At 37.5% G+C, this 26,025-nt stretch overlaps 1 long non-coding RNA gene across 1 annotated transcript; it reads right to left on the reverse strand.

The window, feature by feature from the left end:
- Nucleotides 1–9,787: 9,787 nt before the first annotated feature.
- LOC132010095 (uncharacterized) lies at nucleotides 9,788–25,577 on the reverse strand. The gene is made up of 4 exons (XR_009402154.1): nucleotides 25,467–25,577; nucleotides 12,818–12,938; nucleotides 10,299–10,421; nucleotides 9,788–9,949 (listed from the first exon to the last, which is right to left on the reverse strand). It is a non-coding gene; the product is annotated as an uncharacterized LOC132010095 (long non-coding RNA).
- Nucleotides 25,578–26,025: the final 448 nt, after the last annotated feature.

Raw genomic sequence — 26,025 nt, forward strand, 5'->3', positions numbered from 1 at the left:
TCTTGCTCATTCCAGAGCATCGCTTCCCTGGATTGGCTTCCATGCCTTACTTTTCCTGTTCAGCCTGTACAACAGTGGTTCAAGGAACGACTCAGGCATGATAGAATGCTGAAATATGACAATTGGGTATATTAAGAAGATATAACTGTGAAAATACACAGAAGAAAAAAGAAAAAGCGGAAGAAGTAATGTCTTTTGCCAATCCAACGTCTACACAAAGTTCATTATGTACTGAGATGTTTCCTCCAAAACTCATACATTGAAGTCTCTACACTTAGTACCTCAGAATGTGACTTTACTTGGAAATTGTGTCTTTGCCAATTCAATTAGTTATGATGATATCAGACTGGAACAGGTTAGGTCTCTGATCTGATATGACTGGTGTCCTTAAAAATAGGTGAAATTTGGGCACAGAGATACTCACACAGGGAAAATGCCATGCAAAGATTAAAGTTGAATGATCACAGCCAAGGAACACCTGGAAGCTTGGAGATTCCCAGAACTGATCATTCCCTAGCACCTTCAAAGGGATCATGGCCTGCCAACAGCTTGATGTCTAACTACGAGATCCAGAAGTGTGAGGCAATAAATTTCTGTTGTTTAAGGCACTCACTTTGTGGCACTTTATTATAATAAGTCTAGAAAACTAATATAGGGCTGCAAACTCTAGCTTCTGGTGGCCAGTAAGTGGCATTAATCAATGAAGCTTTGAGCCCAAGGAATAAGAATCCTGAAGAACTGGAATGTCTATTTTTTTAAAGGTGGTCACACTCAAAGTGGCAACCGCCCTCACTACCACCACCACTTGCTCTTTGACTAGGATGAATTATGATCTAAAAGGTTTTGCCAAAAAATCTGATTTTACCTTATAAACTATTTACAAATTATTACCAAAAATGGGGTGTGTCTTGTTACCCAAGAGGAAGAATAATAGAAATGATACTATCTTTGTTTCTGGGTAAGTTTTCTTCTCCTGGCATGTTCTAGGTGGTATATGATATTCTGGAACACACCATCTATACCCACATTGTTCACATTTACCTATGCCTTTTCCCCTTCCCTTCTGTTTTGCTTATTCAAGCCTAACCTTTCCTCATGACCGAGGTTTGGTTTTCTATGATGCCTTCACTGGCTCTCTTACTGGAGTATTCACAATTACTCCCTGTTTTCAGGAGGCATGCCTTTTATGAAGTAGATCAGATCCATGGATATTCAACTAAAAATACAATGTAAGACTCTAAAAGGTCTGTGTTATTAAAAAACAGGCCATGGTATTACTGAAGTTCACAGAGGAAGGATTCCCAGAGGAAGGCATGGGAAACAGGCAGAAGAACAGGGTAGAGATTTCTGTAGGCTCACAGTTTCTTGCACACAGCTTCAAGATGGGGCTGTGGGCTTCCGGCGCTGATCCTGTGGGAGAAATCCTAAAAGCTCCTGATGGGCTGAAGTATTTAGTGGTGATTGCATTTTCTCATATGTTTTGCAAAATGTGATTGATGGTCAGAATGCAAAATGAATAGCCTGTTTTAGAAATTTTAGGGAATGATATTGCTTTGCATTACAACACAGAAATAAAAGAAGCTAGCCTTTGATATTCAACTCTTGTAAAGTGTCATTTAAATGAACTAGTGAAATCCTCTTAAGGTAAATAACTAGATTCAGGAGTAGTTTTCTTTCATTCATCAAAATCTAGATTCTGTAATGTCAGGAGGCTAAATAAAGACTAGAACTAAACCATCATATATATGACTATATAAAATGCTATGTTTTTTTTTTTTTACCCTCTTTCTCTAACATATTTTGAGTACTTTTTGAGCCTTCTCGCTTCATGTACAGAGAAAATTATTTTTTTAAAGATTTAATTTATTTGACAGAGAGAGACAGAGAGAGAGAGAGAGACAGCACAAACAGGGGGAGCAACAGGCAGAGAGAGAGAGAAGCAGGCTCTCTGCTGAGCAGGGAGCCTTATGGGGGTCTCAATCCCAGGACCCTGGGATCATGACCTAAGCTGAAGGCAGACACTTAACTGATTGAGCCACCCAGGCGCCCCATCAGGTAGAGATGTAGAGGGCAAATTATTGCCCAGGATTTGCTCAATCGACTACCCCTCCCATAGCGCAACGGCTCTCACAGACATGCACTATACACTCTGTGGCAATGGCCATTGTTAGTGTTGTTATATTTCCTTCTGCAGTAATTCTTCTGGGGGTTCCCGGAAGGTCGGAAAGACACATAAAGCAAATATGAACCTGTATGCAAAACTTGTGAGAACTGTTGCTATATATGAAAGGAAGAGATTGTAAAAGGTTAAGATGTTTCCAATGTAATTGGAGTAGAACAATTGGACTAGAGCAATTCCAATGTAATTGGCTAGAGCAATCCTTGTAAAAACCAAAGGTACAATTCCATATCTTCTGTCTAAAACTCTACAATGACTTGCCATTGCTGTCAGATTAAAATCTCCAGACTTCACAAGACCTCCAGGCTGCTGCGCCAGCTGACCTCCTGCGGCATGAACATCTCCCTGGCTGACTTTTCTCCACCAGCTGACCTTCCGCAGGTTCCTCAGGTCAACCTCACTCTTTCCCACTCCGGCGTCCAACCAGAGGAGGCCCTCTCAGTGTAGAACGCTCTTCCTTCGCTCTTCCCCTGTCTCATGTCTCCTCCCTTCTCTGCTTCCGCTTAAACGTTACTTCTCCACAAGTTGCTCCCTGGCTCACACAGTCTGAACTTTTCCTCCCAGTCTGACCTCCAAGCACACATTAATATTTAATTAGTAATACCTACCGACATTTGTAACCTATATCTGCTCTGGATAGGACAGTAAGTTCCACATGGAAAGACCAGGGTCCTCTTCATTTTTCATCTATTTTGTTACCATACCATACTGCCTGGTACACTGCCTTGCTACCGTTTTGTGTGTATCTATGGGGAAGCGAATAAACATTGTTCAGGGGAATGAATAACTGGGATGCCAGCAGGAGACTTCCTACATCTCTCAGAGAGGGAAGTAAACTTGGTTTCCATGTCCCCAGTTCTGTGATCTGTGAGAATCCAATAAACTCCCCAGGATTTCTGGCAGTCCGCAGAGACTTTTGTCTTCATTTACTCTCTGCATTCAGCTCTTGGGCTTGTGCAAGCAGTTTCTTTTTTGTGCTCTATCTGCTTATGCTGAAAATGTGGCCTTTTTCACCGGTCTCCATGTAAAATCCTCACACAGAACTCATAGGTATTTTGTGAGTTTTTCATCCATCATTTCTCCTGTCTTTCCCTCTCTCCCTTCTCGCCTTTGTTTCTCTGATTTTCATCTCTCTTCCTCCATGGTTTGCCAAAGCTCCATCTTTTCTTCCTTTTATTATGCAGAGCACATAAATTCCCCCTAGCTCTTATGTCCAAACACAGACTCAACTTTTTGCTCAGCAGAAGAAAAAGGCTTTCTTTGTATCATGATTTATCATACTTTCAATACACATGTCATCAGTCAAAGCAACTGTACTCTTGTATACATAGACACCTTTTTTCTTCTTTAGAAAAGGCTACTTTAAAAAGTATGGATGTAATTTTCTTTTTTTTTTTTAATTTATTGGAGAGAGAGAATGATAGAGCATGAGACGGGGGAGTGTCAGAGGGAGGAGTAGACTCCCTGATGAGCAGGGAGCCTGATGCTGGACTCGATCCTGGGACTCCAGGGTCATGACCTGAGCTGAAGGCAGTTGCCCAACAAAGCGAGCTACCCAGGTACTCTGTAATTTTCATTTAAATATTTTATTTATTTATTTGAAAGAAAGAGAGTGAGTGAGTCGGGGAAGGGGCAGAGGGAGAGAAGCCTCAAACAGACTGCCCGCTGAGTGGGGAGCCCAACAAGGGGCTTGACCCCATAACCCATGAGATCATGACCTGAGCCAGAATGGAGTCAACCTTCACTGACTGAGCCACCCAGTCACCCCTCGATGTAATTTTCGTTTAATTTCCTATTAAGAACTTGAAGAATGTAATGAGTTATGTCACATGACCAGCAGCAGTCACTTCCTATTATTTTCCCAGGAACTAACTCCTGGGGGTAGGGGGACTGGCACTGCCCAGAGAATCACAGGTGCCTTCATTCTGACAATCACAGATGCTGCCACATGCATTCCTGTGGGTCTCTGGGGAAAAGGCTAAGAAGAACATAGAGAAAGAGAACAAGCAGTGTAATATACTCATGTACAAATGGAGAAAGAAAAATTTGTCTTTCTATTAGAATGGAGACCAGGTAATTAAAATCTCTGTGGTCTGCAGACCCAGAAAGAGTCACCAGCATGCTTCTATCTTGGATGGCATAATCATTCCTGTGGGTGGCGAGGGCAGTGGCGGGTGGGGAAGGTTACTGATGCAGCTAGTTAAAATGATGGTCACTGAAAAACCAATAACAAGTGTTGGGTCGGTAATCAAATGAGTGAGACTGATATAGAACGAAGGTCAAGCAAAGCTTTATTTCACGCCAAGCATCAAGAATCAAACCAACTGTTCAGGGCCACCTCTTACAAAGAGAGTGATCCCTCCCTGCCTTACAGACTAACTTTTATAGAGCAAAGGCCATGTGGTTGAGCCTGGCCACACGCAGGTGGCCAATGATGCACACAGAGAAAACTGCACAGTCATGCTAGGTCACACACAGGCGGCCAGTTGGATTACAATTCACCTCATAGTAGCTATTAGAACTAGCTGATCACCTGGGTCAGAATTGGCGCCTAAAAGGCATCCATAAGGCGGGGCCCACACTCGTTGGTAGCTAAGGAGAGAGTATGCGTGCCCCACTAATGGGGTGTCTCCACCTAGCCCGACTCATCCCTGCATCTGGGGTCTGTTACCTCTACCTGACCTGACTCACCCTTGTATTTGGGCTGTTATCTCTACCTGACCTGACCCACCCTTGTATTTGGGCTCTGTTATCTGGGACTGGTCGGCCATATTTTACTGGTTTCCTGGACTTGGTTTTAAGAAGGTTCCCCTGGGTGAGGGGCAGGGTCAGTTTAAGTTTTACTGCATAAACAACAAAATCACTGTTTAACCGGATGGAATTGCTCTGGCTAAATAGACCCTTACACAAAGTTCACATGCAAAATTTACATTGTTCCTTAAACTCAAATGCTCACATTGTCATAGCTACTTAAACATCTTTGTTGTGTAACTATTGCAAACCCTAATGAGAAACAAACGGCACCTTCTATTTTGAAAAATGGGAAGAAAATGTAGGAAAAAAAAATGCCATATATTTTTAACTAGGAATGAATGCAGCTAAGTCTGTGTTAAATGTCCCAAGGTATTTTGCATTATCAAAGATTGATGAAGTCAGTCAAACAACAGTTTTTGTTTTTGTTTTTGTTTTGGTTTTGGTTTGTTGGTTCTTTAGAAGTGTTTAGTATTACATTTAAAAATAAACTGCGGGAGCGGGGGACATCTGGACGTCTCAGTCGTTAAGCATTTGCCTCCAGCTGAGGTCATGGTCCCAGAGTCACAAAATCGAGCCCCATGTCGGACTCCCTGCTTGGCAGGGAGACTGCCTCTCCCTCTCCTGGTTACCCTACTTGTGTCTCTCTCTCGCTGCCTCTCTCTGTCAAATAAATAAATAAAATCTTTAAAAAATAAAAAAAATTCTAAAAATAAATTAAGAAAAATGTGACTTTCAGTTTAACTTGAATAAATACAGCTGTTGAGATGATTTTAGTAACCATTTTAATTGGCATTTTATCATAATTGGCTGATTATTATAAAACTGCACTTATATCTCCTTCTCTATCTAACCACCCACACCATTCCAGATACTAATAGAGAAACTTGGTTTCTTATTGACTTTTTTCTTTTCTGTTAAACCTGAAGATACCATGCAAAGGAGAAGGAAAGGAAAAAGAAAAACAAAGGGCTAGGAAAGAAAGAAACTGGCAACATCGGTGGAAATCTATACTGTTAATTTATATGTAGTAAGTTTTTTGAATTCTTACAGCAAGATTTTCCAAAGCTAAGGAAGAGGTCCTCTTATGTTCATTTCAACAAATTGATTTTCAATATTTCTATGTTAATTTTGTATCAAAGATGTTTTATTCTGATATATTTGAGAGAGATTTTTGTTTCATTTCCCATGCTGCCATGTTAGAAATCAAGGGTTTGGAAAATGCATATTTACCAATGAAACTGACATAAGGGAAGTATTTAGTTCCAGAGAGTCATACAACCACATTTATTTGATCCCAGTCATATATATAGTTGAGTATGTCAAGTTGCAGGTCAAAATAGCTGGGCGTCTCAACACTAAGTCTAATTCATTTGTCTATTCATGCACTGGGTGCCTTCACTTCAGGGAAACATGAATAGGCCCTGGTCAAGGAGCTCTCAGTCTAGTAAGGGAGATAGAACAGGAGATAGTTAACTCTAATTCAATGTAGAGAGAGAGACAGTGGCGTGAAACCCACCAAAAACGTAAGTAGTATGGCAAGACTGGAGCCATCAAACAAAGCTTCATGCAACAAGCAGCAATAGACAAACATGGCAGTTCAGCAAAAGGCAGGAAAGTGCAAAGCATTAAGCAGTGAGCAGTTTAGTTTGCTGGAAATGATAAGCTGAGCAGAAAGCTGTGATTAAGATAAAAAGAGAAAAAGTTTATGAGGGTCTGATTATAGATGGTTGCCAGTGCTAGAAGTGTGTGCTTATATATCAGGAAATGCGTCACCCTTGAAGTTTTTTGAGTAGCACTGAAACACAATCAGATAGAGGCTTATGGAAGATCCTCAACACCCTAGCTAGTAATTTTGATAAACTACTTCACTGTGTTCTGACTCAAGTTTCGGCTCTATCTCAGAAACATTATTTGTCATCTTTCGTCCCATATGCAAGAGGTTCAAAAGAAAATCTGCTCATATCTTCTTTCAAGCTAATCACAAAAACTAAGAAAACACTTTTATTTAAAAAAAATGTATAAGGTAAATTTAAAAAGAGAAAGATATATTTTGATTTCAGTACTTGGCAGTTTTCTTTCCAGCAAGTGTACCTCCATTTAAAATGTAAAGGGAATGGTTAGTTCAAGGTATCATTTTTCAAATATTTGATATTTTCTCATGAGAGACATAAAAAGCTTAAAAGTGTCATTGGCTTATATTAACACATTTTGTAAAGAAAAGGAAAAGAAAACAAAAACACTAGACAAAAAGCAGCAGTCAAGCAGTTCCATTAATTGCACTTTGTAACATAAACCCTTTTTTTCTTCATTGGGAATAGCTTGCCGGGGCCTAATGATTTATTTAAATGGAGGGATTTTTATAGGCCTAGCATATTAGGATACGTTATTAACTTCTATGTTCCAGGGATAAACAAGAGGCAGCACATCAAGTTTCCCAGGTAATACAAAATCTCCCCTTTTAATCACATGTTTAAAACCTTTGAGTTTCATAAGCATTCTTTATGCACAACACATAAATTGGTTTCTCACCCTATCAATTGCTTACCTCGTTAAAACATTTTAGGGAGAACACGTATAAAGGAGAATGCATCACAGTAATTTACCAGGAGTAAAGATCTCATTACCCTTTTACCAATTCTCCAGAGTATGACTTACTCTTATCACAAAGATGATCTCCCCAGCCATCTGGGCAAGAGCACTCACTCCTTCCTTTCTGGCATCTGCCCCCATTCATAAGGTCCTCACCGCTCATACTGCAATTGTGTCTGAAGGTGTGATTTCCACCGACAGAACTATGATACCATCTTAGTTGGCCCATACTGTCTCCATCAATGAAAATGCAAATGAAACCCTTCATTTTTTCAAAAAAATCCCCCCAAAAAAACAAAAAAAGGAAAGAAAAAGATCCTTGGGCATATTTCCTAAACAGTCTCAGAAAAAAACAACAGCAAAGCAATAGCAATCATATCTTTTAAAAAAGAGCTTAGAATACAGATCCTAAACAATATTAAGAAGGTTTAAAAGAGTAAAACGGTAAAAAGAAATTACCATTGATTCCTGAACACAAAAGTAATTAATGTTTCCAGCACTTTGGTACTTTTCCTTCCAGGCTTGCACCATATACATATATATATATATATATATATGCACATATATGCATATATATATGAGTGTGTGTGTGTGTGTGTGTATAAATGTTTTACTTATTTATTTGAGAGGGAGAGAGGGAGAAAGAGAGAGAGCATGAGCGCTGGGGAGGAGCAGAGAGAGAGGGGGAAGCAGACTCCTAGCTAAGCAGGGAGCCCAACATGGGGCTCAATCCTGGGACTCCAAGATTATGACCTGAGCCAAAGTCAGACACTTAACCGACTGAGCCACCCCGGTACCCCTCTTGCAGGGTTTTTTTAAATGCCAAGTTATTTTTTCTTCAAGTAAACCTTTTTTATTGAAATTTAATATGCATGCAAACAAGTGCATAAAACTCAAGTGTACACTCCATACTTTTTTCTCCACGATGTAAATAACCCCTTGTAAATGGCACCCAAGTCAAGATACAGATCATTACCAACATTACAAAAACTCAAGGGTGAGCTGATGATTTCTTAATCATTAGCCTCACAAACTGAGCACTATCTTGATTTCTATCACTACAGATTATTTTTTTCTTATTTTTGAACTTCATATAAATGAACTTTATATAAAGCCATCTTTGGTATCAAACTTCTTTCATTCAGTAGAAATTTTGTGAAACTTACACACATTGTGTGCATGCTAGTTTATTTCTTAATGTCTGTGTAGTTTTCTATTGTATAAATGTACTATAATGTGATTTTCCTTTCTACTCTTCAGGGAAATTACTTTAATTTGAATGGAGAGATTTGATTTCAATTGTTTTAAGGAACTTTCCATTTCAAGTTTTGCTCCTATTTCTAGGTGGGTCTTTCAGACTTCCTAATGGAAAGCCTGTCACATTTAGCAAGGTCTCTACTCTGTTTCTCTTCTGACTTTGAGTAGCTAAAGAATCAGGATTTTTAATTAAGAAACAACATAGCATTTCCATTTTTATGCAGACACATTTGTTGATATTATTCTTGATAATTATAATTATTATTATGGACTGACCATAGCATAAAAATGTCTGCCATTTTAACCAGCTCTTTCTAGAGCAATCGTCCAGCTTTGATAGTGTTAAAATACCACAAATAGAGGGAGAACAAAAAGAGCAGTTCTGTTTTACAAAGAAAAGAAAAAAGAGGCAGCAGACGGCTGCAAACTGTTACTTTTGAGAGAGGGTATGCTAATTTATTTTGATCAGAAGTGATTTGATGCTTCAGTTCTGTTGCGTGGATGTATAAGAGAAACTGCTCCCATTTTTAAAGATATTTTTCTTGGTCCACTTCAGCATAATGAACAATTGCTTCTTGGCATTTTAATATGTAGAAAGAATCTAGATTTTAAGGCTATTCGAGGTAAATTTCAACTACATACTAGTGACTTCTAGTGGAGTTTTAATAGTTAGAAGAAGAACTACAAGGTCCCAATCCAATCTTTTCCCTGTTATGCTAATTTAAAGATAGTGTCCAGCTCTATTTCACTATATACCTTTTAACAGCCCCCTTTATTGTGCAAAAGGAAGACAAGTATAAGATGGTGAATTTGAAAGGAAGCAGTGAAGAAGTAACTTTGGCTCCACTTTTTTTGTTACCATGTTAAAGCATCCAATGATATTAAATATTGATAGTGAAATTGCCTATAAGAGAATTTATGAGAATAACCTAAAAATAAAGAGGTGAGTATAATGAAATAAAATCTTTAACTCACCAGTTTTGCTCAAAGCAGTCAGTTCTCCTCAAATACATGTTTCCTCACCCTCCTCATCTTCTTTATCTTCATGGGTGGGAGGCAGAGAGGTGGAGACATCATGAAGCCATTGAGGTGGGCTCTTGAATAGAAGGACTGGAAACCTTACAAATTCTAATTCTTCTTCTTCTTCTTCCAGCTCACCATCATCTAAGGCTAAGGGCACACAGAAAAATGCCTGAATTCACCATCCTGGTTAAAAGAAGGAAAAATGGAGTAGGGGTTGATGAGAGAAATTAGAGAGTTTGAACCAGACAGCCATTGGCAGTGACTGGAAGGTACAACTCTTTGAGAAGGCATTTTCGAAGACTTGTACATGCAGGTGAGAAGCAGCAAGCACCAAGTTGAAACCACAGAAGATTGAACAAAGGGAAAAAGAAGAGCTCAGTCTGTGCAGACAGAAAGGGGAGGTCAGGTTGAGTTAAGGGTATGTGGTCTCCATTGTTCAAGAACAAGATGAGAGTTGAAGTAGTTTAGAATAACACAATTCTTCACAGCGACTTACACATGTAAGTTTTTCCATCACTTCCAATTCTGCAGCTTTCTCCGTAGTGATAATCCTATGTCCCCACTGAGTTCATACACAGCTGGTCACAGACTATGCTGACATGTAGACACTCAGCCACATCTAGGAAAATTTAAACAATGCCAGTTTTTAGGTGTTGAGAGATAAAATAGACATTATAAACTCACGGACATACTTGTATTCCCCTTGTCACCTTTGTTAGTCAATAACATGGTTTTGCCATATAGAAGACATTGTTCCCAAGTTCTTCCTCAATTATACCCTGCCAATTATTTTTCTTCCACTCATTTCCAAGTTTAATATAGTTCATCTACATAGACAAGTTCTTCCTGAAACCTTGATTGCAAGATTTTGATGAAGAATTTACAACTTAAGAGAAAGTCAATGGTCTGAGTGTATCACTTTATAGAATGTTCATCACTCTTGAATTATTCAGTATCTATGGTGAAGCATTTATTTCATGTGTAATGCTGTACAAGGCTTGTAGAGAATTTTAAGATGGAAAAACCCCAGTCCTTGATCTCATTTGACTTACTGATGATGTGTGTCCACATCTGAACCCAGACTTTGGTCAATGTGTTAATGATACTAAAATATCATTTACCAAGCTGAGTTTCTAAGTTTTGCTTCAGATTTTGGATACCTTTTCCATTTGGATATGTGTACCCAAGTATGTACATTCACGCCATACAATCATCTCTTGGCTCACTGTATTTAAAAGCAGATGGTACGTGAAATTCAATTTTTTTTTTTGGCCCCGTTAATTGGATGGAATGTGGTAAATGGTAATATACTCTACTGTGTTTAGAATATATAGTTTTGTATTCTTTGCTGTTATCCGCATTGCAAGGCTGGGGAGCTTGGCTATCTATATGAAGAAACATATCTATCATTCTCAACAGAACGCAGTAATTTGTTTCTTTAAGCAAAGAAATACTATTCTCTCTGAGGCATTAAAACCTTCATACATAATTTTATTGTTATTGAAATGGATATCAATTCTCTAACCTTTACTTTTATTTTAAAAAACTTGGTTCAATTGGGGAGGGTATGTGCTTTGGTGAGTGCTGTGAAGTGTGTAAACCTGGTGATTCACAGACCTGTACCCCTGGGGATAAAAATATGTTTATAAAAAATAAAAAATTAAAAAAAAAACTTGGTTCAAAATAATGGTAATAATGATCATAAATGAAATTAAAAGGTTCTGTATTTAAGATAAACTTTAAGAAATAAATTAGAGCAATGACTTACATGAACCATTTTTTAAAAAATATTTTATTTATTTATTTGACAGACAGAGATCACAAGTAGGAAGAGAGGCAGGCAGAGAGAGAGAGAGAGAGGAGGAAGCAGGCTCCCCGCCGAACAGAGAGCCCGATGCGAGTCTCGATCCCAGAACCCTGGGACCATGACCCGAGCTGAAGGCAGAGGCTTTAACCCATTGAGCCACCCAGGCACCCCTGAACCATTCTTTTTTTTTTTTTTTTTTAAAGATTTTATTTATTTATTTGACAGAGAGAAATTACAAGTACACTGAGAGGCAGGCAGAGAGAGAGAGAGAGAGAGAAGGAAGCAGGCTCCCTGCTGAGCAGAGAGCCCGATGCGGGACTCGATCCCAGGACCCTGAGATCATGACCTGAGCGGAAGGCAGCGGCTTAACCCACTGAGCCACCCAGGCGCCCCTGAACCATTCTTAATAGTATAAAAAAGGAGACTTGATACTACTCACTGAATTTCCCATGATATTTATATATCATATATATATCATATATTATCATATATCATACATAACATACATCATATATCACACATACATACATATCATCATATATCATATACATACATCTAAATCACACATATATATGATTAAGAAATCGTCTGAAAAGTAAGTGAACCAATTTTAACAAATAAGTTAGAAGATTATAAAATGATTCATCTTAAAACTTACATTATCTAGATTAATATCAGATATGTAAAGGATTCCAGTATGGATTTGGACTGTGGCTCATGAATTGGCAATCCTTTTACTATGACTCCTTAATTAAAATGACTTTCAGGAACCAACTTTAATTCCAGTGAAGTTTGCCGTGAGTGATTCCTATGTCAGTGTGCTATGGCTTGCCCAAATCTCTCACTTGTCTATATGTATTAAATTAGGTAAAAGGGATTATGGGCCAATGAATATTATGATAATAATAACTACTTTTAGTGGAGTGATTTTTTGATGTCAATCACCATACTAGGCACTTTACATTTATTACTTTACTTGATTTACCCACTAATCCTATTATTGTCTTCACTTTACTGATGGGGACCTGAGGCTCAGACCAGTTAGGTCACCCAAGTTCACACAATAGTAAATGGTAGAACCACATAAAATCCAAGTGCCTTTAGTGTCAGAATCTTCCCTTTCTTCCCCTAACCCTTGGCCTCAGATATTCTTCCTGCATGGATTGGCCCGTCACATAATGATTTCATGTTAGATTTCAGGAATTTACCATCATTATCTGCCACCATCAGAACTGATAAAGTGCTCCTGACATTGACATTTATAGCATCCTAAATAGCTGATGCAGAGTTGGGTACAGCAGGCTTCTCCACTCTCACATTCATCAGGGTCTGCAGAGAACAAGGACATTTCTATTATTTAAGAGTTAGGAGTTGAACCAACCAAGAGAAGTGCCCATAAGCCACACTTTCAAGTTACAACTGTTCTCCTAATCATTTTCTGTTTCTCAGGTTATGCAGTACAAACATCAAAGAAACTATAACACAAAAAGACTGAGGCCCAAATTTAGATTTATGGTTCTTGCATGCTTCTCCTATACTTGTTGTTTATTTTTAAAATATGTAAATAATCTCCAAATGCATTTATAAGCCCAGGAAGAGAGGTATCTGCTATTTTCCCAGTTTAAAAAGCAATCTGACTGAATCAACAGAGAACCTGCAGAATAACAACAACAAAAACAACTTTAGAAGAGCAAAAAAATTCCATTTAGTGAGCATTTCATAGCTGCAAAGAGGAGGTAGTCTTAGCCTTCGTAACGTGTTAGCTCTTCTAGAACTTCAGAAGAAAGAGCATTCCCAAGCAAAAGGAATCCATGAGATTGGCAAGAGAAGGGGTAACTACAATTCAGACAGAGGGCAGAAAATAACTGTAAATATCATATTTTAAATGATGGAATATTTCAGGGCATTTGCTTGAACTCTTTGATGATGCTTTGACTCGATGGATGAGTGGAATCTGGGGGGTTTTATCATCACCAGTCACACCATTACCCCGGCATGTCCTATCAGATAAACACTTTTCTAAGTGATGGTCTTTAAGTCTCCTTTGACACCACTACTCTAGAATTCTACAATCCTGAATGTTGTTTCCTAAGACATCATTGTCTGGAGGAAATTAAACATGCATCAGAAGGTGTCAAATTGAAAGCTTACAGCTACAAAATAATTTTGTGGTGATCATTTCTAACATAATTGGCTAAGGAGTAGGGACAGACTCTTTGCCCCGTTTTTCCTTAGGTAGACACTTGGGGTTGTCTGGTCAGGATTTTTGGCTATCCTTGGTTCAGTTTGACTCCCTCTGTTTGTTGAGCTATAAAATTGAGTAGCCTGCAGCCCTGACTTTACTAAATTTCACTGTTCTGTAACTACATGAACAGCCGCAGATATAAAAGTTCAGTGTCTCAATTAACCTTGGAAAGGGTACCAGTGTAAGAAATGCAGATAAGAAAAAAGAGAGAGAGAGAAAAATGCAATCAATCAGCCAAGGTGAAGGGTCACCATAAAATATCTAAATGAGGGTCATTTGGACATAAAACACTCTTCCTCCTGCCAAATGTCATAGTAGTGCTGCTCACAAAATTCTAGATGATATTTTTGCCTTTTTAAAAATATTAAACCTTCCTTTGTCCTTTGATTAAGGAGCATGGATATAGGGAACCAAAACTCTTTTTAAAAACTCAGTTTCATTTCATCTAAAACATTGTCCTTTACGGATTTTTGCTTTTTTTTTTTTTTTTTTTTTAATTTCAAGATTTTTTTAAAGTCTTCTCGGGTACCACTAGAGCCTTTAAACATCCCGGTCTCAGGATTCCCTGTTCTCAACTAGCAAGGAGCAAAACCACATCATATAACTGGAAAATTAGTTCCTCAGTCTGACTATCATTTTATGATCCATTTCAAATTCTTCTTCTATTATCATTTGTGTGGGGTTATTTCTAACTTGTCTAATCTATAACACTCTCAGTCTGGAACTCACCTGAAACCCCATCCTTTCTACACCATAAGCCTTTCTTAAAATGCCTTCTCTCCGCAACTTTTGCATCACCTGTTTTCCAAATTTCTTGATTTTTTAAAAAATCTTATTTGGTGAGATTTTGCTTGCTTATTTTTCCCTTTTGATTTTCCTCATGTCTATTCTTTCCTACACAGGTCAATATGCCAGATATTGCAATGTAACAGAGAAATTCACCTGTACATAAAAATTGAGCCCTAATAAAAAACAGAACATCAATTGTAACCAAGCAAAACAATTTGACATTTTAGCTCTAATTTCAGAAAAGCATCAAAAGTAAACCGTAAAAGAACTTGAGTTTCTGTATTTGTTCTTCATATATAACTGCTGAATAAAGCTCCAAAGGTTAGAAATTTTAAAAAAAGTATTTCCTAGGGGTGCCTGGGTGGCTCAGTGAGTTAAATGGCCAACTCTTGATTTTGACTCAGGTCATGTTCTCAGGGTTATGGGATCAGGCACTGCACTGGGGGCCCCAGGGGTGGGGGTGGGAGAGTCTGCTTGAGATTCTCTCCCTCTCCCTCTGCCCCTCCCCCTGCTTATATGGTCTTTCTAAAATAAATAAATAAATAAATCTTAAACAAATATTTTCTAATAATTGCCAATAAAATTGGCAATAATAAAATTTGCATTTGGGTAAGGCTGAACATTTTCAGATTGGATGACTGGTTTTCACATTTATTTGTATATTCAAATATTTTTTAAAAAGTTAATCTTGAAATAAGCTAAAAATTATTTAATTTCCTTTATGCATGAATGTTTTTACAAAGCATCCATGGCTTTAATCTGTTCTCAGGCAAATAAACAAAGTATGTATATGTATACTCTGAACAAATCATTGCCTTTACTCTAATGAATATTTGGACTTAAGGAATGTGTATTATTTATTGTTAGAAGTGAAATAAACTTGATCCATAAACAACATAACATCATGTTGACTGCTGAAATATCGTAAATATGCACTACTTCACATTTTGACCCTGGCAGATTTTTTTTTTTTTTTTTTTTTTTTTTTTAGCTATAAATAAAAGCTTTACTGAATTGTACTTTTCAAAGAATAAGGAAAGACCAGGTTGTAAGTTGCAGAGGTTTAGCAAAATTTCAGTTTCTCTTATTTAATAGTCAAAATAGGAAGATAGGTAAGAAGGAACAAAGGGAGGGAAGGAGGGAGGAAAGAAGAAAGCCCTTTATATTTTTCAGAGATAAAAACATTAGCAAGATAGAAAAATATAAACCTATTTTTCATTACATAAAAATTGGCAAGCGAAGCAACTGGTTTCCTTAAGTTAACCACCATAGACTGGGAAAAATGCAGAAAACAATGTTGGATCAAGAAATACATATAACGGGGGCGCCTGGGTGGCTTAGTGGGTTAAGCCTCTGCCTTCAGCTCGGGTCATGGTCCCGGGGTCCTGGGATCGAACCCCACCTCGGGCTCTCTGCTGAGCGGGGAGCCTACTTCCCCCTCTCTCTGCCTGCCTCTCCGCCTATTTGTGATCTCCGTCTGTTAAATAAATTTAAAAAAATTAAAAAAAAAAAAAGAAATACATATAATGGGGCGCCTGGATAGCTCAGTGAGTTAAAGCCTCTGCTTTCAGCTCAGGTTATGATCCCAAGGTCCTGGGATCGAGCCCCACATTGGGCTCAGCTGGAAGCCTGCTTCTCTCTCCCCCATTTCCCCTGCCTGTGTTCCCTCTCTCACTGTGTCTCTATCAAATAAATAAATAAAATCTTAAAAAAAAAGAAGAAGAAATACATATAACGACATTGTTTTGGTTAAATAATTTATGAAGCCAGAATACTTCAAGATCACTTTAAGTTCACTCTGTCACATTATAGTGCAAAAAAAAAAAAAAAAAGATTTCAAATACTTAGACCTCAGAAATTCACCTCTTCTTTTATGATACTTCAATTTGTCTCTAATCATATTGAGTAGTATGAAATGGTCAAAGATTTTTAAATAATCATATTAAGATTTTTAAGAATGGTGACTTAAAGTATCAAAAAAGAAAACAAGCTAATATGGTATCAGAATTCCTGAATAATGGCAAATCACTTTAAGGGCTTATAGATCCTCTCTGAACCAAAACACATGGTAATACAATCTATCCCTATTTTTAGCAGATATTCTTTTTTCTCAGAAGCTCTAGATTAAACATTTCATATGGAACAATGTTAGGGTGGAGTTTATTCTTAGTTTCCCATATGATAAAAGTTCTAATAATATGTTGGAAAAGTTATACACTAAGAATGGGTTTGAATTTGGATTTCCAAAGAATAATATCTTTTAAAGTTTTCTTTTGGAATGTAGCTACTTGCCATATCAAAGTTGAACATGCACCCAAATCATCACCAAGTTAAAAATCAATGCAGATTGTTTAGTTTCTGCTTGAGGTAGAGTAGGGTATGTGTGTTGTTTGAATTACAAATTACATTACATGGTTTGGTAGGCCTTGCAATATTTTCATGACATAAACTATTAAATCCATATATTTTGTTAGCGTGTTTCAAATCTCCTTTAACTTCAAAGTAACTGTCTAAAGGTAATGATGTCTTCTGTCAAGTAATCTTTCTTTTGCATTTGTCCAGTAGCCAGAGATACCATTCCATTTACTTCTTGCAATTTTCATATTACAGCTGTAAGTATGTATTAGAGAGGAAAGGGCTAAATGAATCCTGGGCAAATTCTGAAGATGACATTTATCATACATTATCTATGCCTGCTTTCCCATCTGAATTAAGCTGGTATCTACGGTTGCAGGAAAAATCCCCCCACCCCCTTGCCCAACTACACGTTCACAATGATGGGAACAACCATGATTGTTCTTTTCACAGCTATTGACAATTTCCAATACAAACCCTTTCCAAAACAAACAAAAGAGAGTTATTAGCATAACAACAGAGAAACCTGAATATCTGTCAATAATGGGTACATTCTCTGTTAAGAGGATGACAAACTTCATTGGAAATTTATCAACACTCTACACATATAAAAATAAAAGTCTAAAAACTATTAGTCATTGTAAATGACTATACCACACTGAAATACTAATAAACCTGTAAATAATGTTAAATTGATGAAGTGATACAAAAAAGTAATGAGTCCACCAGTGGTTATTACACTCTTGTTGAAAGACAGTTACCTCGGGAATTTATAGTATTTCTAGGATATTAAAAAATATGCATATTGAATCAATGATCAGAACGCAAATAGGTTGTATGCCAATTGACACATCTGTTCTCCAGCTAATGGTATGTTATTATCTGTCCTTTTTAGAGGCTATAAGTACATGAAAATACTGTTAAAAATAGCTTTAGAACAAAAGCAGGAACACAAAAGCAATGAATGAGCTGATCATATGTAACTAGTATCATGCTGATGTGCTAATCAGCTTTGATGCTCATGAGCATCGCTTACTATATAAACATACGATTACTTTGAAAAACAATTTGCTGATCCCAGTACATGCTACTAATTGGAAGCATTTGGGGGGACTTAGGTCTCATCATATGGATACCAACTGTCCTGGGCACACAGGCACTATAATCCATCATATTCTTATGAGGAAATGAGAAATAAAGAATGCTTCGAATCAATGTTAAAATACGGAATTGGTGGGTTGCCTTGGTGGTCCAGTTGGTTGAGCATCCAACTCTTGATTTCAGCTCAGGTCATGATCTCAGGTTGTGAGATCCTGTGCCGGCATCAGGCTCTGCACTCTCAGTACAGAGTCTGCTTGTCCCTTTTCCTCTGCTCTTCCCCCTGCTCTCTCTTCTCAAATAAATAAATAAAATCTTTTAAAAATATGGAATTTGGGTACTCTGCTATTTTCACCATTGACCACTATTGTTCTTCATTTGTGTTGCTTGGACAAACCTCTTCTTAATGAGAGTGTCTACATTGGTTCTTTCCTTACATTCTTAACACCTGAAGAAGAGAGACAGGAAAGAACAGGGTGAGGGCGCTTGTGACTGTGGCATTCCTTTACTACCATTCAAACTGCCTAGATATCTGCCATAGTTCCTGTACAGTAATAGCACAGACCCTCCCTGATCCCCAACCTCTACTCTACAGTAGGCAGCTGTCTTATGTGCTCCCAGAGCATGCAGGGCCCATCCCTGTCATTGTGCTCCTCCTCCTGTGCCATCATCATCTTGCATTACTGAACTCATAACAGATGTTCTAAAATGGGTTTTAAGTGATTGAATAAACAAAAGAAGGATTATGCTAATCAAGTTATTATTGAAAATAAGAACCCCTTTGGGTTTAGAAACAGTTACTTTAGCACAGAGGAAAATTAGAAACCTAAAGGAAAGATTGAAATAATGGAGAGAACTGATATTTTTACAATACGTTAACATATACTCTTTAGGGAGACATTTTAAATTTGGGGTCATATTCTTGTTATTTCCTGCAGACAATATAGTTCTAGGACTGCTGGTGGTAATTTAATTTAAATATAAATTACACGGTTGTAAGCTTATTAAAAAATGCATGGGACTAAAAAGTGCATACTTACATCTATAATTGCTCATTAGAAGTAAGCTGAGATTTTGTGTTCTTGATACAGGTGTAAATAATTCTTCAACCAACTTACTTTAAATATATATATATATACTTTAAAAAAACTTTAAAAAATGATCCTTTTAATTTCTCGCAGTAGTAATCATTACTACTCAACATATTAAATATACGTTAAATATGTATCGAATTTAAGTTCAACTATACACTGCTTGATAATTTGGGGGTAGGGCTTAACCATGCTGGATCTGTAATCTTCCCATTTCTAATCACAAAATGGTAACAGTTCATTTATAGCACTCCACGGAGATTTAATGTTAATGTTATACAGGGTTTGAGAGCCTCTGAGGAGAAATTATATAAGTCCAAAATATTGTTTTCCTAGGGAAAAGGTAGGACAATCTTTTCCTAGAATGTACTTTTACCTGAAGGACACATAATTCATTCGTAAACATCACCATGTTCTGAAAACTCTTACTCCACCTACAGGTTTTGAAGCAACTCAAAACACCAGTTTTCACCAAGAAAGTTTTCTATGTCAGTTAGTAAATATTGAGGTCTGGTGAGAGCTACATAAAGAACTTAGCCAAATAGTCACATAAGGGACATAAATGTAAAAATATACTTCTACCAAATGTATTCAACTCTGGGGCAAATTGCTTTCCCAAGTAAATTCTGCAGAAAGCCTGTACCTCATAAATCATTAGCAATAATGGCCCCCTCTTTCATGATAATGGAAAATGCACAGTCAGATTGCAAGAGATTTTATTTTATATACTTGTAAGGTATACTCATCTCCTAAACCCCTGGCTGCATTGAAAAGTCAAAATATTAATAAGAAAGAAAAACCCATCCACATTTCTGCTTGAAAGGACTCCTCAGGGCACTGGGAGAAAAGATTCACTCAGAAGTTGTATCCTAATTAGTAGTTAATTCTTCTCCCCTGTCTTATTTAGTTTGCTCTTTAAAAGACAAATATCAGCATAGCAAAACTGCCTTGTCTTTAAGCAATAGAAATAAACCATCAGGCCTCAAAGTTACATTATCAATCCAAGCATTAAAGAAACATAGTATTTTGTGCAATGGAAGAGAATGGAGAATTTAGTGACCTTAAGAATGTCTCTTCATGAGAAATCTTAAAGAAGAACACACAATTATTTATTCTATCACTATCATTATTCTTCATCCTTGATTAAAGTGATAAGTAGATATACAACATAGACAAATACATGAGAAAGTTGAAAGGACAGTGTGTTTGGAGCCTAAAGACCCCAGTTCAAGTCTCAGAGCTGGCACTTACTAATTTTGTGTCATTGAGTTTTTGTCTTTGACATTGAATTTATAGTTCCCTAAGGTGTGAACTGGGAACAGCATCTTTGGAACTGAAACTGGAAATCAGCAATTCTGTTTGGGGCCTGCCAAGTTTGTAGTGTCTATCAGTCAAGCAAGTGGAGATGTTGAGTACATATTTTGATATATTCACATGTAGTTAAATGAACAAGAGAAATGAAATATAAGTTGGACATTGAGAGAAGGGGCAGGGATAGAGAGGAAAACCAGGAAAATGTGAAAACATGAATGAGAAGGAAAGTGTTTCAAGAAAAACAGGGGTTAATCCCGTGTGTTGAATGCTGCTGAGAGGTTACCTAAGATAAAATCCAGAGACGTTGATAAGCTGTCTGGCAAGAGGGAAGTTACCTGTGATTATGGTTGGGTAGAGATGGAGATCTGATTAGTCAGGGACAATGAGAGATTGCAAGAAGAGGAGGGAACAATAGGTAATTGATGAAAAATTTTGATGTGAAGGGGATCAGATTGAAACTGCAGTAGGGAGTTGGCTCATAGGAGGGTACCTTAAAGATAGGAGATACTGGACCAAGTTGACATGCTGATGAGAATGATCCTTTAAATAACTGCAATCAATAGCAAAGATATTGAGACAACAAGAGAGAATGGAATCTGAAGTATAGTAGAGAAGATGGCCTTTGGTAGTCCTAGGACCATGTCCTTTATATTAACAGTGGTGAAATCTTTTTCATGAGATTCTATGGGGGTATTTTCAGTCAATCGTTAACTTGACTGGTATTTGAGTCCTCTTCCTTGATGATGTATGAAACAAGGTGAGAATAAAGGCAAAAGGGAGGAGGTGTAAAAATTTGGAAAAGAAAGAGAAGGTGTAAGCATTCATTTTGTTGAGAATATAAATAGACCTATTCTGATAGTATAGATTGGTCCAGTCATGCTGCATAATCATTTCAAATTTATGGTCCTGAATTTAAAGTAAAACTAGTTAACATGGTTGTGTTTGAACACAACAATTAGCCTCTAAGGTATAAACATGAAGTAGAGAAAGAAGGTAAGAAGTCACTAAGAGAAAGGTAGGGTCTAAAGATGAAATAAAATGTATTGTTGACATACCATGATTACATGAGAAGCAGAAGTGGAGAAATCAGCCAAAGAAATAAGAAAAAAAAATTCTGTCATTTGAAAACAGAGGGAAGAAGAAGCATTTGGGAAATACTGAAGTTGAGAACATAGAATTGGAGGGAATTTGTATCAGACAGTTTTAAACTTCGTGAAGTGTGGAGTGTATTATTTATCTAAAGTTTAAGCAGTGGACCAATGGAAAAGACATGAAAACAAAATAGCTGCCATAGTTATTAATAGCAGCTAATAATTCAGCATGGTAAAATTTTAATATATTTATATATATTATTATATATTTAATATATTTATATTATTATATATTTAATATATTTATAAAATATAAATTTTATATTTTTATGAGATATATTAAATTTATAAGAGATATATTTTATAAGAGATATATTAAATTGCATAACTGAGGCTAGGTGAGGAAAGACTAAGGTTAGATGACAAGGATCATTTTGTTTTGAGAAAAAAGAAGGAGAAGGGTAGAGGGATGAGCCAGTGAAAGAGAATGCAGTGAGAACGAGCTTAAGAATGCAGTGAGAAGAGGCGCGCTGGAAATGAACAGAAACAAGAAAGGGAGAAGGGCTGACGGGAAATGTATGCATTAGAGTATCCAATGTGTCAGGTGTGGGACTTCAAGACTCCTTGAGTTTTACATTGGAGCTATTAGTGTTCAATAAATATTGCATAACAGAGATGATGAAGGTAGGCAGACTCTTCACAAAGGATAGCTGTGGGTCCAGAAGAGCCCCAAGTCACAAGACCTGAGACAGTCCTTGCTATCTACATTGTGGTTTATTATGCCGAATGTTTTCTATCAATTCTGGGCCCTTGTTTCCTCAATGAGGAATGGGGAAATGTGGTGTGAGACTTCTAAGATCCCACTCTCCCCCCCCCCCCCCCCCACCTTACTGGATCTGTTTTTTTTTTTTTTTTTTTTTTTAATTTAATTTTATTTTTTTCAGTGTTCCAAGATTCATTGTTTATGCACCACACCCAGTGCTCCATGCGATACTTGCCCTCCTTACTATCCACCACCACTCACCCATAGCCCCCATACCCCTCCCCTCCAAAACCCTCAGTTTGTTTCTCAGAGTCCACAGTCTCTCATGGAAATCTCTCTGATTTCCCCGAACTCCCTTCTCCTAACACCATCTCCCAATATCCTCCGTGTTATTTCTTATGCTCCACAAGTAAGTGAGACCATATGATAATTGACTCTCTAAGATCCCACTCTTACCCACCCCCATGGAAAACATTTTCAGGAGCTTCTGCTTTGATAACTTATTCAATGTGGTTCATTTTTTTTTTTATTATTCTTGTTTAATAGTTATAAAATGCTACACATTTTGTGGGCTTCTTTTGCTGCCACTTACTGGAACTCTGCTTTCCCTCAGCTTCCAGCTCAGAGCCAGGGTGGAAGGCACAAATGAAAGAACCCATTGCGGGGCGCCTGGGTGGCTCAGTGGTTAAGCCGCTGCCTTCGGCTCAGGTCATGATCTCAGGGTCCTGGGATCGAGTCCCGCATCGGGCTCTCTGCTCAGCGGGGAGCCTGCTTCCTCCTCTCTCTCTCTCTGCCTGCCTCTCTGCCTACTTGTGATTTATCTCTGTCAAATAAATAAATAAAATCTTTAAAAAAAAAAAAAAAAAGAAAGAACCCATTGTGTTCCCACAGCGATGGCTGCAGGGAGCCAGCCCTTCAGCATGCTTATTCATATCTGTAGAAAAAAGATATACAGCAGCTATGTCTTCAGAACTCAAATTAAGATTTATCTGTAAACTACAAAAATTATCTGAAGTATTCTCTTTCTTTCAACCCTAGACATCAAGCATAACAGTAAAATACCACATAAGAACCATATTTGCAAGTAAACTAACTGCTAATGATATTGATTTAAATGTTGGTCTAATGCTCTCAAACGCTTCTGAGAACCTACTAATATTTATTAATTGGGAGAAAGAAAAGGAAATAACTAAAAAATATACTCTATCTTTCCCCTAATACTACAGGTAGAAGTCATTGTAATTTGCCTTTGGAAATATACATCACATTCTCCTTTCCTCTTAAATATTTATTTATTTGAGAGAAAAGACACATACACACATAAATGGAGGGAGGGGTAAAGGGAGAGATTCTTTAAGTAGATTCTCCGTGAGCACAGAGCCCCACGTGGAGCTCCATCTCATGTCGCATGAGATCATCTGAGCTGAAACTAAGAGTTAGACACTGAATCAGTTGAGCCCCTCAGGTGCCCCAGTCATATATAACACATTCTTAACCAAAAATAGTATCTCCCTGATTTAAGGTAAACAGGACATGTGGACAAGGGAGAATTGGGGTCTTCATATGTAGCAATCCATGGCGTATGCTCTACCTGAATGCCATGGGGCAGTGCCATTTAAAAAAGAATGCCCTCTCTTTCTCCTGACACTGAGAGCCAGTTCCATTCAGTGCAACTTCTTTCTAAGATTTTTTTTTTTTTTAAATTAACTTGATAGACAGATCACAAGTAGGTAGAGAAGCAGGCAGAGAGAGAGGGAGAAGCAGGCTCCCTGCTGAGCAGAGAGCCCAATGCGGGGCTCTATCCCAGGACTCTGGGATCATGACCTGAGCCGAAGGCAGTGGCTTAACCCACTGAGCCACCCAGGCGCCCCTCAGTGCAACTTCTTTCTATAACTCAAGTAGTCTGTGCTCCCTCCCTTCATGTCGCTAGGTCTGAACATCATTTTTCCTGACTCATACTTCCTCCTGTACTATTCTGTGTGTTATCTCCACACATATCTCTCTATATATGTATATATTTGTCAATTCTCCACAAACATTTGGTAAGATCCTATTCTGTGCCAGAAAAGTTAAGCAAAAGCTATGTGAACAGAAGACCAAAGCAGAAATGTTCTCTGTCAGAAAGGTATATGAACACAATCAACAGAAAATTGTATCTTAGTTTTAGTTTAAAAAAAAAAAAGAAACAACTAAACAGTAATTTGTTTTTTTTAAGATTTTATTTATTTATTTGACAGAGAGAGAGAGAGTGAGAGAGGGAACACAGCAGGGGGAGTGGGAGAAGCAGGATTCCTACAGAGCAGGGAGCCTGATGTGGGGCTCCATTCCAGGACCCTGGATCATGACCTAGGCCAAAGGCAGACGCTTATCAACTGAGCCACCCAGGTGCCCCTAAACAGTAATTTTTGTATCTGATTCTTTTTCAGTTTCTCAAAGTGTTTATCCATCCCGTAAGTCAGAAAATATTTTGGTATTTTCATAATTAATCCAAATAAACTCTTTCTCATTTCATGAAAATGTCATGATAAAAATGAAGGATTCTGTGATTTCTCCGAAGTTAATAAAACAAAGACTGTCCCACAGGAATGATTTCAGTTATTAGCTCTGGTTATGGAGTAATTTGTCACTTTCATCTTTGAATTGAAATATGTCTGTTTTGCAATTTCTAGGAAAAAGAAATATGTAACCTTGTATTTATAGTTTCTTTCTTTTTGGTTTTAATTATTTCTAACTTTTGAGAACACTCATTTGCACATACTTGCATTTCAAAGGTTATCCCCCACCTTCTGTAGGCTATAATAAAAAAAACTCCCTGTGTAGTTATGGAAGATTTTGAATATTAATTCTGGAATGCACTTCATAATGAGAAACAGAAAACAAAAGGCATTAATTCTGAAATTATACCAGACCATTTTTTTTGGTAACTAAAAATTTCACCGAGTTTTCATAGTTTCATAAAAATACCTTTCAGAACAATCAAGAAAAATATAAATGTTCCTTTTAAAGCATAAATGAAAACATCTTTCTCCTAGCTGTTCTGACTATTCAAAACTGAATTACCACAAAATATCAAACAATTACACAATTAAGCCATCAGTTTCAACCTCCTACCTCCATAGGCCTTTTTGTCGTTAGACAACTGGTACCCTGGGCAACAGACACACCTGGTCACACCATTCTCATTCTGACAGATGTGGGCACATCCATTCCCACCTGTGCAGGGATCCATCTCTGAAAGCAATTAAACAGTGAAAGTTTATATAATTCATTAACTTCAGAAAGATACACCAAGTGGAAGGAAAGGTGGAGAAGGTAAGGAGGGAACTGGGACCATGGGGTTTCTCATATAAAGATGGTAAGGACTCTGGAAAGTCTTTTCTCACTTTCAGATGGAACTGATTCCACAAAAAATTTCCCATTTTGTGATTTCAACTCCAAAATCTAAACAAATATAAACATGGATCAGGGCCAAAAGAAGAATTACTTTAATTCACTCTTCTCAAAAGCATGGCTTCTGCCCTCTGATACCCCAAGTTCAACAGAGTCAGCTTGCACTCTATATATCATACCCTTTTTCATTTTCTCCTTCTCTCTCAACCCTCTCTACTCCTTTGGGCATCCTAAAAGGCAAAAACCTCCTCTGGGTTACTTTTGCTTTTGGATAAACAAC

The sequence above is a fragment of the Mustela nigripes genome, chromosome 2 (genome assembly GCF_022355385.1).
Source record: "Mustela nigripes isolate SB6536 chromosome 2, MUSNIG.SB6536, whole genome shotgun sequence".
NCBI lineage: Eukaryota > Metazoa > Chordata > Mammalia > Carnivora > Mustelidae > Mustela > Mustela nigripes.